Here is an 11,074-nt window from a genome sequence, read left to right as displayed (position 1 = left end):
CCTGTACAATCTAATCCAACACCATGGCTAGGGAGATATGAGCAAAGAAATTGTCAGACACAGGCTCGGGTGCAAGGCTGAGGGCCAGCTGCCTATTGGAAAGACTCCAGAATGACCCTAACCTTACACTGGAGATAGCCAAGAACATAGTCCTCAAAAGTCAATACATAAAGAAGCAACAGGTTTTTCTCTGAAATAACTTTGAAGAGGAGTCCACTTGAGAAGCCATAGACATGGAGAGGAAAATACCTCAGGAAGCCCTGAAACAACACCCCCCAGGCCAAGCACAGGCTAGGGCTAGGGTAACATGGGGTAAAGAAAAGGAATACATGAGCATGAAAGAACACCCATAGTGGGGCAAATCACCTCACAGCAAATATCCCCAGCACAGGACACCACAAGTCTGAAAGCATGGTAGCAGCTGTCTTTCAAGGAGAAGACTCAAAAACTACTGAGATTACTTACCTTAGAGCCTTAGGTGGTGACATAGATCATCATGATCTCCATAGGAAAGTATAAAATAGTAGGCCTGGGGGAATTCTGCACCACTACGGAGGCGCAGAATTCATATCCTCCACAGATTTCTGGCAGGGCAGCTGCAAGAGCATTCATACATCACTCCCTAGCTGCACAGGTACATGGTTTCAGGCACCTGGAGCAGTCGAAGGAGAGGTAAATCACTGCAGGGCTGGGGACACCGCTCGTCCCCGCTGGGTTAGAGGCAGGAGAGGATGGGACTTCCTCTTCCCCTGGAAGGAGTGGCTGAGGTGTCAGACCCACCCCTATAAACCTCCCCCAGCTGCAGGAAGCTTCCTGCCCACATTGCTCCTCAGCTGCCAGGGGAGGGGTCACGGTATAGGAAGCTGTTCTCCTAGCTGCCCAATTCCTGTGCATCTGGACCTCCCATACCCAGATACCTGTTCCAAGCCTCACCCCTAGCCCTTCATACCTGAACCCCACCCCACTGGACCTCAGCTCCTGCATCTGGAGTCCCCCTGCCTCCAGACCTCTACCCCTGCACCCAGATGACCCCCCACTGAACTTCCTGCACGCAAACCCCCACCCTGATGAGCCCCACTCCCCCAGCTCCCAGATCCACCCTGCTGAGAGCCCGCCACTGAGCCCCAACCACTTTCACTTGGAAGCCCCTGCACAGTCATAGAAGATTAGGGTTGGAATAGACCTCAGGAGGTCGTCTAGTCCAATGCCCCTGTCCTCAAAGCAGGACCAATCCCCAACAAAATCATCCCTGCCAGGGCTTTGTCAAGGCGGGCGTTAAAACCTCTAAGGAAGGAGATTCCACCACCTCCCTAGGTAACCCATTCCAGTGCTTCACCACCCTCCTAGCGAAATTGTTTTTCCTAATATCCAACCTAGACCTCCCCCACTGCAACATTGCTCCTTGTTCTTGCATCTGCCACCACTGAGTCCCATTGTCCCAGCACCTGGAATCCACCCCAACAAGCCTGTATGCATCCAGCTCCCCTCATACCTAGACCCCCACCCCCCCACTGCGCTGACTGCACCCAGATTGTCCCACACACAATCCTCTGACCCCCCCACACCTGGAGACCCCCTACATTGAGCCCCTCCACACTTGAATCCTGCCTGGTTGAGACTGCCTGCCCCACACCTGGTGCATCTGGTGCAGCGTGGTAGGGTCCTCCCTTGTGCTGTGTCAGGATTGAGTGCAGCCTTACCACTGAGTCCATGTCCTGGAGAAGGTGGGGGGGGGGGCTGCAAGGTGCTCACCCACTGTCATGCAGCCAGTGGCCTGTGCTCCCCACTGCCACGCTGGAGCCTCTGCAGTTATTTATTGACAAATAAACTTGAAGAATTTTAAAATATTGTGTGCAGAGTTTTTAATTTTTTGGCACAGACTCCCCCCAGAAGTAATTAAATAAACTTCAAACTAGATGCAGGCATTGGTGTAATAGTGACCATAACATCACTTTATAGGTGGCTGAAGTACCAACACTTCAAGAGCTTAGGAAAAATATTGAAAGGTCCAGGACAGTGCCCATTAAAGGGGAAAAAGGACATTTTTTGGCCAGAAACATTCATAACTAATGCTTCCTGGAGAGGGACAAGCTTGGGTCCATGGGCTGCTCCCTAAGGACTGCTCCTGCTCCCCCATAAGGGCCATGATAAAATGCCAAGGGGGCAGTGTCTGATGCTTGCAGTGCTGGCCAGATGAACTGTTCCCATGGCAAGCTACTGTGTGAATAGGGACTGAAGATGGGTGGCTTTCCTATTGAAGCACTGGAGTGGGTGAGCATAAACCTGCCCACATAGAATGCCCTTCTCCCCTAGGCTAAGTGGAGGCGCAACTGGACCCAGGCAACAAATAAGCACAGGGGACAACAAATGCAAAAACAGTGGTGGGTGTGAGGGTCCTGGGTATAAAATCAGGGATCCAGGGAGGTACACTGAGCAGAGAACCTGGACAGCATCCACTGCTCCCCAAAGCCATCTAGAGAACCAGTGTAAGTGGCCCAGAGGACCTCTGTCTGGAGCCATGACTTGAGGGAGAATCCGAAATAGCCCCCACCCCTCCCAGTTACCCACCTCTCCCTCATTCCCTATTCCAAATTCTTCCTCCTGGTATGGTGGATGGCCACCTTGGCCAGTACCAGACGGCGGCTGATGAGGAGGTCTTGTGACTTTGTGGGGGTACAGCTGGGCTTTGCATAAATCAGGTGGAATGGGGAGAAGTTCAGCAGGAGGAGCCGAAGAGGGGTTGCAACCTGTTGCACACAATGTAATTGTGCACAGGGTCTCCCTCTTGCTGCAGAAGGGGCAGGGGTCAGGGAAGTCATGAACAGTACCAGGTACACCTCCATCTTCACAGCTCCAGGAAGGCACCACCAACTAATATTCCTGGTGGGTTGTGGGCCCATGGTGGAATAGGGACCAGTTCACCAGGGTTCTTTGGGTGGTAGGAGGTCCCATCACTTGGTGTCGGGGTGGAACACAAAGGTGAGGCAATGAAGAGTTGGAGCATAAGCATCTACAGTTGTTTGCGGTTTGGAAATGGATCGGTGTGGGGCAGGTGGGCTCAACCAGGCATGTCTCACAGCCAGCTCCGATGGTGTATGGGGGTAGCTGGAGAGGCTCACAGGGCATGGGCCTGATGGTCAGGGCTGGAGTAAGGGGTGGGCGGGGAGCACCCTGGTGCAGGACCTACTCAAGCATGTGACTGGACATGAGGAGTGGAGAGCCCGGGTACCGGATGATCCACCCAGTCCCCCCGGAGCATAATCCAGGAGGCCTCTGATCCTTGTGGTGCCAGCCTCCGACGCACTGAGAAGGCTGCTGCCACTTGCACATTGAGATGGGTGTGTGTAGCAAGGGCGCTGTGAGGAAGGCCGCCTCCTTGGTGGCCACCACGACCCACAGGTGCCAACTTTCTTCTTTCCATTCCACTCCCTGCTCTGCCCAAGGCCCTGCCCCCACCCTTCTGCCCCTTCCCCACCCTCGCACCACTCTCCCCGCCAGCTCTGCCCCCTCCCTTGAGTGCATGCCGCCCTTGCGCTGCTTGTTCCCACCCCTGCGCTGTCACCTCCCCTAGACCCTCCTACCTGCCTCCAAACAGCTGATTGGCAGGGCTGGCTGAGCAGCTGATTGACGGGTGTCTGCTGAACACCCTTTTTTTTTTTCCGTGGGTGCTCCAGCCACGAAGCACCCATGGTGTCAGTGTCTATGCTGAGGACGGCCTGGTAAAAGACCAGCAGCTAGGACAAGGTCTTGGAGACCTCCTGGGTGGACATAGAAGAGCTGCCGCTCCTATCAGAGCCCTTGGAGGTGGTGGAGGAAGGCAGGCACCAGTGTGCTCCATGCTGGACTACCTGCACCATAAAGGAGGCTCTGCAGGGCCTGACAGCAGAAGGCATGGACCTGATTGCGAAGGCAGAGCATGCCCTGTCCACTGTCCCCCAGAGGGAGGTGGTCAGGACACCCGCAAAGCCCCAGTGCAGCCCTCACCAGAAAAACGCCAGGAGCATCAGCTGGAGGCTGGCCAGTGTACCCAGGGACCGGCTCAGGGTGTGGATCCAGGTCCAGAGCCTGAGTAGGACCAGTTGGTTAAGCACCAGTGCCCTCCCACCACATGATTAGGCACCAGAACAGCTCCATCCACCTCCATAACCGCCCAGCCAACCCTAGAAAAAAATACCCTAGGCTGAGAAACACTTCTGTAATAGGTGCCCTGACCTGGGCTGGGCTACAAGTGTAGCTATACCAGTATACCGGTAACTGCAGTCACACTGGTATCATTAAAGCAATACCTCTTCTGTATGTAGAAAAGCCCTTATGCCTGCCCTGTGTATGTTCCACTGGTCTGGCGTGATTTGATGTAATGTGCAGGCTGTGAGATCGAAGCACACCAGCATGACTTAACTATAGGTTGTCAGCTCTGTATTGCCTTTCAGTTGTCAGCTTGTCTCACATCCTTAGCATTGTGTTTAAAGATAGTTTGTTTTGACTGAGAAAGGGAATCAAATTCTGAAAAACAAATGGTGCTTCCTCATTGGGTCTTTGTTTCATGCACGTCAATAGAAATTGCTTATTTTTTAAGCTATTTTAGGCTTCTCTTTAATAACAGCCCATCCTAGTGTTACTGCATTTCTTGGATGGTTGACGTCATTTGGTCTTGTGCCTCACAACACCGCATGGGGTGTGCCTTAATAGAAAGGGAAGGTGCAGCCTGCAGTGTCTTGTTTTTGTTTACTTTTATGTAAATAGCAGTGTGCTTAGCTTAAAAAAAACAACCGAACTTCCACAGGTGCAGCATTCTGCTTGCTAAAGGTTACTGAAAGGACACTGAGTTCTCATCATCAGTTGATTGGAACTGAAAGCCTCTCAAAAGAAAAATCAAATGTGTTGTTTCCCATTTATCCAGCTTGTCCATTTCACTGAGCTCAGCCAGCGAAACTGGACTTTGATCAGTTTCACTTCCTGGGTCGCATTCACCATGACTCTATTTGGGTTTTCAAGGCTAGCATGATACAGGAGAATATGAGGCATGTAATGCCAATAAAAATAAAACGTGGCTGCATTGATGGTTTTAGCTAGAAACCGCAAGCTGATAACGGCTTAGCCAGAATCCCTCAGGTTTAATATGATAGCTCTGGCTGAAATGTTAAAGCAGGGGACAGCTTGATGAGGCTTAGAAAGTAACCCTGTACGTTGGGCACTGTGATGATGAGGCATGCGGCTCACTGGCTTATTAGTAATTGATTGTCTTGCAGTAGCACCTAGAAGCCCAGCTGTACACAGATAAGTAAAAGATGGTGTCCACCCTAAAGCGTTTACAAGAGCATCTGAGCCTAATTCTGCAGCCTGGCTTCAAACTGGGTTGGACAGGCCTAGGCATGTCTATTTGCTGTTCCGCAGGGCGAAGCGTTGCAGATGCTGGCATTACAGAATGGGAGGGATTTAAACGTTTTTTTTTTTTTAAATTTTCATTGTGTATTTTTATTAAACAGCAGTTGACGCTGGCTACAAAGCCCCCAGCCTCCCTTGTTCCGGCTATTGAGCAGGTACTGCAGCTGCTGTGCAGGTAGCCTGTATTTTAACTCTAGCTCATTGCTAATTATTGCTTCAGTAAGCAACAGCTGTTCAGCTACAGCACAGCTTCTTCTGTGCTTTGAAAAGATGACAGTGCCCAAACTGTAGACTGGTGTTACTGCAAAGATGAATAAATGTTATAATCATTTCACTCCCCTACTGTTGGAGATTTTATGGGCCTTGTAGTGCACTGTTATGTCAGGCATATTAATTAGTAGCGCGCTGATGTTAAGCAACCATAGTGCAGTGTTGGGACATTTGGATATAGACAGTTTAACTGCGTTCTTCTGGAGCTTCTCTCTCGCTCTCTCTGTATATATATATTACTTTTTTCAACAGTGGCAGAACCAGCTTTTTCAAAGTAACTGTAAAATTGTGTAGTGCTGTAATGCCATAGCAATAAGAAGCCATTAGCTGCATTGCAAAGCATGAGGTCAAAGTTTCTCCAGCCAGTGAAGAAGTGCAACAGCAGCCAATTAGTGATGCTCCTTTAGCATCTTGTTGCTGTTGTAATATAGGCAGGGGGAAATACCGTTAATAGCTGCTGAAGGACTCAGCATTTAACTTAGCAGAGGGTGAAGGCCTGACCTAGCACAGCACTGCGTGTCGCTGGATTGCTTTTGCCACTGGAAAGACAGAGAGCCCGTTCTCTTCCTCATGCTGCTGCTGGGCTTTTGCTCACTTAGGGGGAAATCAGGATTTATAGGGCCAGCTGCCTTGATTCATGGAGGAATGAAACTACAAAGTAGCCTTTCAGCAGAGGAAACCACAGTATTTGCAGCAGCTCAGCTAGTGCAGCTGCTTGCTCTAGCTCTCAGAAGAGGTGACCAAGTGTTAGGTTTGAGACTAGCTAGCTGAAAAAACAATCGATCAAAGTTGGGTATGGCATGGCTGTCAGTAGGTATGTTCAAGGCCATTCTTGACACCCAGTGGGTGGGTTAGGGCTAATGGCCACAAAGCAGGTCCCGTCTAACTAAAATAAGAAAAGATAGCTGAGATCATATCTGTGGCATAAAAGCTGATGCAGATCTAGCATGTTTTAGCCACGCTGGATAAAACACTAAGGATGATGACAGCTCTGGCCAGTAGCACCCCTTCTTAGACAGTGCACAAGTTGTCAGCACAACTGGTTTTCCTTGAGGGCTAGTGCCTGTGCAGGACAATTGTAATCCAAACCCCTTCTTCAGCCGCAAACTGATACCTGCCACAGCAGCTGAATGACAGCTGGGATTAGTAATCGGATTCAGGAAAGCCGACGCGTAGGTCAACAGTTCCGATAAAGCTCAGGCTGCAGGGGTTGCACGTGTACAAAAGCTCAGGTCCAGAGGGGTAAAAATATTGTATGCAGTAAAATGAAGCCTGGTCAACTTACAAAATAATTGGACTATAAGTGCCTCTTCTGACATGGTGCAGAGTAGTTAGTGGCTGATGGTGGGTCAGTGACCTGTGACAAACTTCCCAGTTTCTCAGTTTGGCTGCTGGTAGGCAGATGTGCACAGTACAACCAGCCCCCTCATGTGAGAACCCCACGGAGCGACTGTGTATGGGAAATGACCTATCCTCCCTTAGAAATGGTCCTTCCAGGTCAGGCTCGAAGCATGTTAGCAGGGCCAGTGGTGCCCCAATCTGGCTGTGGCTAGGAGATGTTGGGCTTTAGGGCTGACACTGCAGCATCTCTTCTGTATGCATTTAAAATAAAAAAAAGTGGCTTTGGGGCTAAAGTCGGCATTAGCTCTCAGCCTCTCTGCGGGGCTGATGGGCTGACAAGTTAAAGAGAAACCAGCAGTAGTTCAAAAAGCATTAGGAGGCGGTGGTGCTGGGGCTGCTGCACTCAGCTGACCAGAAAACAGCTCTTGGCAGCAAGGTCCATTCTGATTTGCCAGGCGAGAGGAACATTGACAAAAAATTGTGTTTGAGGTGAAGGGAAATCTTAAGGGAGTGATTTATTTTGCAAGGGCCAGGCATCAGTGAGCTGGAGCATGAAGCAGCAGTAATTGCCTTTATTTGTGAAACTCTGTGGGCAGTGCTAAGCTGTTAAAATGGAGGATAATGAGAATTCTTCAAACAATGGGGAGAGACATGCAGACAAGGCTGATTTGCTACCAGCTAGTCCTTTTTGAGTTCCTTGCCCAAAGTTTCTGTACCACTAGGGGATGCTAGAGTAACACTCGTGCTGCTGGAGCCATACACAGTGGTTGTAAGATCACAGTGGTGCTGAAGATGAGCTATCAGGCATTATGGTGCAAAAACCTGGTTAGGATTTCAGAAAAGACTTTATTAATTATGTAGCCTTAGATGCGCATAGTGTGGGTGATGTGCTAGGTCAGTGGTTTTCAAATGGAGGTACCTGTAGGGGTACATGAGAAAAATCCTGTACTAGCGGCCAACACATTGTATTTAGTATAGCGATTTTCAAACTGTGCGGGGGGCTGCGAGGTCAGGCACGGCTTGGGGAGTGCATGCCAGCTCCATTCCCTGCCTCAGCTCAGCAGGCCACCCAGTCTGTGGGGGTGGGGAGGGGAGCACAACCACAATTTTTATTTAAGGGGGGGGGCTCAGCTCAAAAAGGGCTCGGAGTCCCCCCACCCCCTTGAGTTTGGTTGCCCCACCCCCGCACCCCCCAAACCCAGCCAGGCTGGGTGGCCTGCTGAGGTGAGGCAGGCAGGGGAGATGATGTGCCCTTCCTGAGCTGCCTGTCATTGCCCCTCACCCACCCCCGCCAATGTTTCTCCGTGGGGGGCGGGGGGGAGAATGATTGACAGTTTGAAAACCTCTAGAAGCTGTTGCTAAATGGAAAGCTGACATGGGGGGGAACTGTGGGCCCCTCCCCTCCCCCACCTATCTCAGCTGGAGGTAGGTGCTACACTACATTATTTGGAAAGGGGCACAGAGCCTAAAAAAGGTTGAAAACCACTGTATTATGTGACAGATACAGGCTTATGTCAAATATTGCCATCCCCTTGGCTAGTGGCAGCAGTGCAGCTTCCGGGCCTGACCCTGCCCACCTTTGACTATTGTTGTAGTGAGCATAGGGTGACCAGACAGCAAGTGTGAAAAATCAGGATGGGGTGGGGGGTAATAGGAGCCTATATAAGAACAAGATCCAAACATTGGGACTGTCCCTATAAAATCAGGACAGCTGAGCACCCTAAGGAATGCTGGGCTGGGTTTCAAAGAACTGAGCTAGAGGCAGCTTCCCCAGACTTTTTACACCTAGACATGTTGCAAAGTGTAAAGCACTGGGTACCTTAAGACCAGTGCAAGTTGGGTTTGAGGCTCTGGGATTCCAGAGAGGAGCTGCCTTGTTCAGGAAGGCTCCTTAGCCTCAGCTCCACTAAGAATTGTGCTTCTCCCCTCGAGAAGATGGAATTTTAGCTCTCAGTATGAATTTCTCCGGTGTACCATCAGACTCCAGACGAAATGTCTTTGTTTTTAAATGTTTGCAGCCCATGTACTGAGACACAAGTACAAGCTCCTGTGTTTGTTCTGGGGCCTGAAATTTTATTAAAATGATACATCACAGGCTGGAGCTAGCTATGCCTTTTAGTGTCTTTCCTCTCTTGTACTTTGCGTTTCATTTCAATCAGAACCGGGCAGAGGAGTGAGGGGCTCGCTCTACATATTAAGGACACATCAGACTAATTAGGCTAGCCAGGGATCTATGCACTATGGCCTGCCTCAGCAATGCTCTGGGGGCCACCCCTTCAGTTTGCACCAAATATTGACTGAACATTAATCCCACCTTCAGTGAATCTGACAGAGCTTGAAACACAGGTGGCAAGTCAATCATGGAAGGCAGTGTGTGCTTAGGGCATGGTGCAGTGTCTAGTGGTGCAGCAGATGAAGGTAGATGCTCTTGTCAGAGTCCTTGCAGCTGTAACCATCATGCGCATACCAAGGAATGCAGTGGCTCCTCCCCCACCTTCCGAAAATTCTTGAAGAATTCAATGAATGGTTCCAGAAGGGTTTTTTTTTTAAAGCTACCTGATAGAACATGCTAGAAAAATCATATTGGTGGTATAGACTACATTGCTAAATTTGATCCCTGCTATAAAATTATACAGGCTGGTTTAAAACATAACTTCCAGAAAGGATCACATTCTTTATTAAACCCCTTACGTTTTTAGAATAATGGCTGTAGAACCTCATTGGCTTCAATCCCTTTTAAATTCTATGGGACTTTCCCCATTAGGGCTGACAAACACACACAAATATGTTCCCAGGGGTTTCTAGAGAGAGCTCCATGTTCTAAAAATTCTCAGTTTAATTAGGTCCTGTAATCGCAGCTCCTAGAACTTTTTCATGGTCCAAGTCCGTGAATTTCACAACTGTTAAGATACAAGCTTCCAGCATGCTACTATGTGTACATCTCTTCTGAATGCTGGTTTATACTGGAGAGGGCCCTTGTACAGCACATCTTATAAGCTGTGAACTAGCTAGAGCCAGCTGAAGTAGCTTTTCCCCTTTGTAGCCTTAGTCTTAGCTTCTGAATTCCCCCCCCCTCCACTGAATCCCAAAAGGATTTATTAAGCTTGCTTTGTGAAACCTATTAACTGTAAACTGCATAATTATGTTACTGTGATCTCTGGATTGGTTTAGAGTAATTTTTCTATACAGGACACTTGGAATTTATATTCCTCCATGACAGAATTGTAAGTCAGTAAATGAAAAGGGTTACTCAATTTACCTAAAAGTTATTAGTATTTAACTAACAGCAGGAGACCATTACTTGCAGAAGCACTGAAGAGCAATAAAAAAATGCAGAATGAGGATAATCTTCTAAAAGGCATTTGAAAGGAGACAAAAAGCAGCAAACCAATTGAACTTTTCTTTCATGTGCACAAGGGTTACTTGCTCTCTTGCCTGGTTTTCAATGTGTTTTGGCTATAACAGTATTGATTCATTCATGCCCGTCACCCCAGTTGGGGTATGGGCCGCCAGCAACAGATCTCCAGAGTCCTCTATCCTCGGCCATTTGCTCTAAAACAGTATTGATAATGTTTCTTTATTCAGTAGAATAAACAGGGCCTGATTTTTCCACCCCCCAACTAGGTGTGCAGGTGCATGCATGCTTGACAGCATGTGCTCCCACCTTTAACACTGCCTTGAACTGATCAGGCTTGTGAGACTTAAAAATCAGGCCCATAGTTCATAAAGCATATGGCCCAGCACAACCATGATTAAGCCGATGCCAAGGATTGAGCAATATTGTTGTAGTTTCAGACATGTTTTAGAACTATTAAAAGCAAGCGCTGGAGCTACCGCAGACTACAGTTGTCTTGGGATTCAGTATAATGTCTCAACCAGTGGTGTGTGTACCCTGGGGGTACGCAGAGGTCGTCTGGGGGTAAATCAACTCATCTAGATATTTGTCTAGTTTTAAAACAGGTTACATTAAAAGCACTAGCCAAGTCAGTACAAACTACAATTTCATATAGCCAATGACTTGTTTATACTGCTCTATATACTATACAGTGACATTTAAGTATGATATTTATATTCCCTT

Source organism: Mauremys reevesii, linkage group 5 (genome assembly GCF_016161935.1).
Source record: "Mauremys reevesii isolate NIE-2019 linkage group 5, ASM1616193v1, whole genome shotgun sequence".
Classification (NCBI taxonomy): Eukaryota; Metazoa; Chordata; order Testudines; family Geoemydidae; genus Mauremys; species Mauremys reevesii.
Note: the sequence above shows the minus strand (reverse complement) of the source record.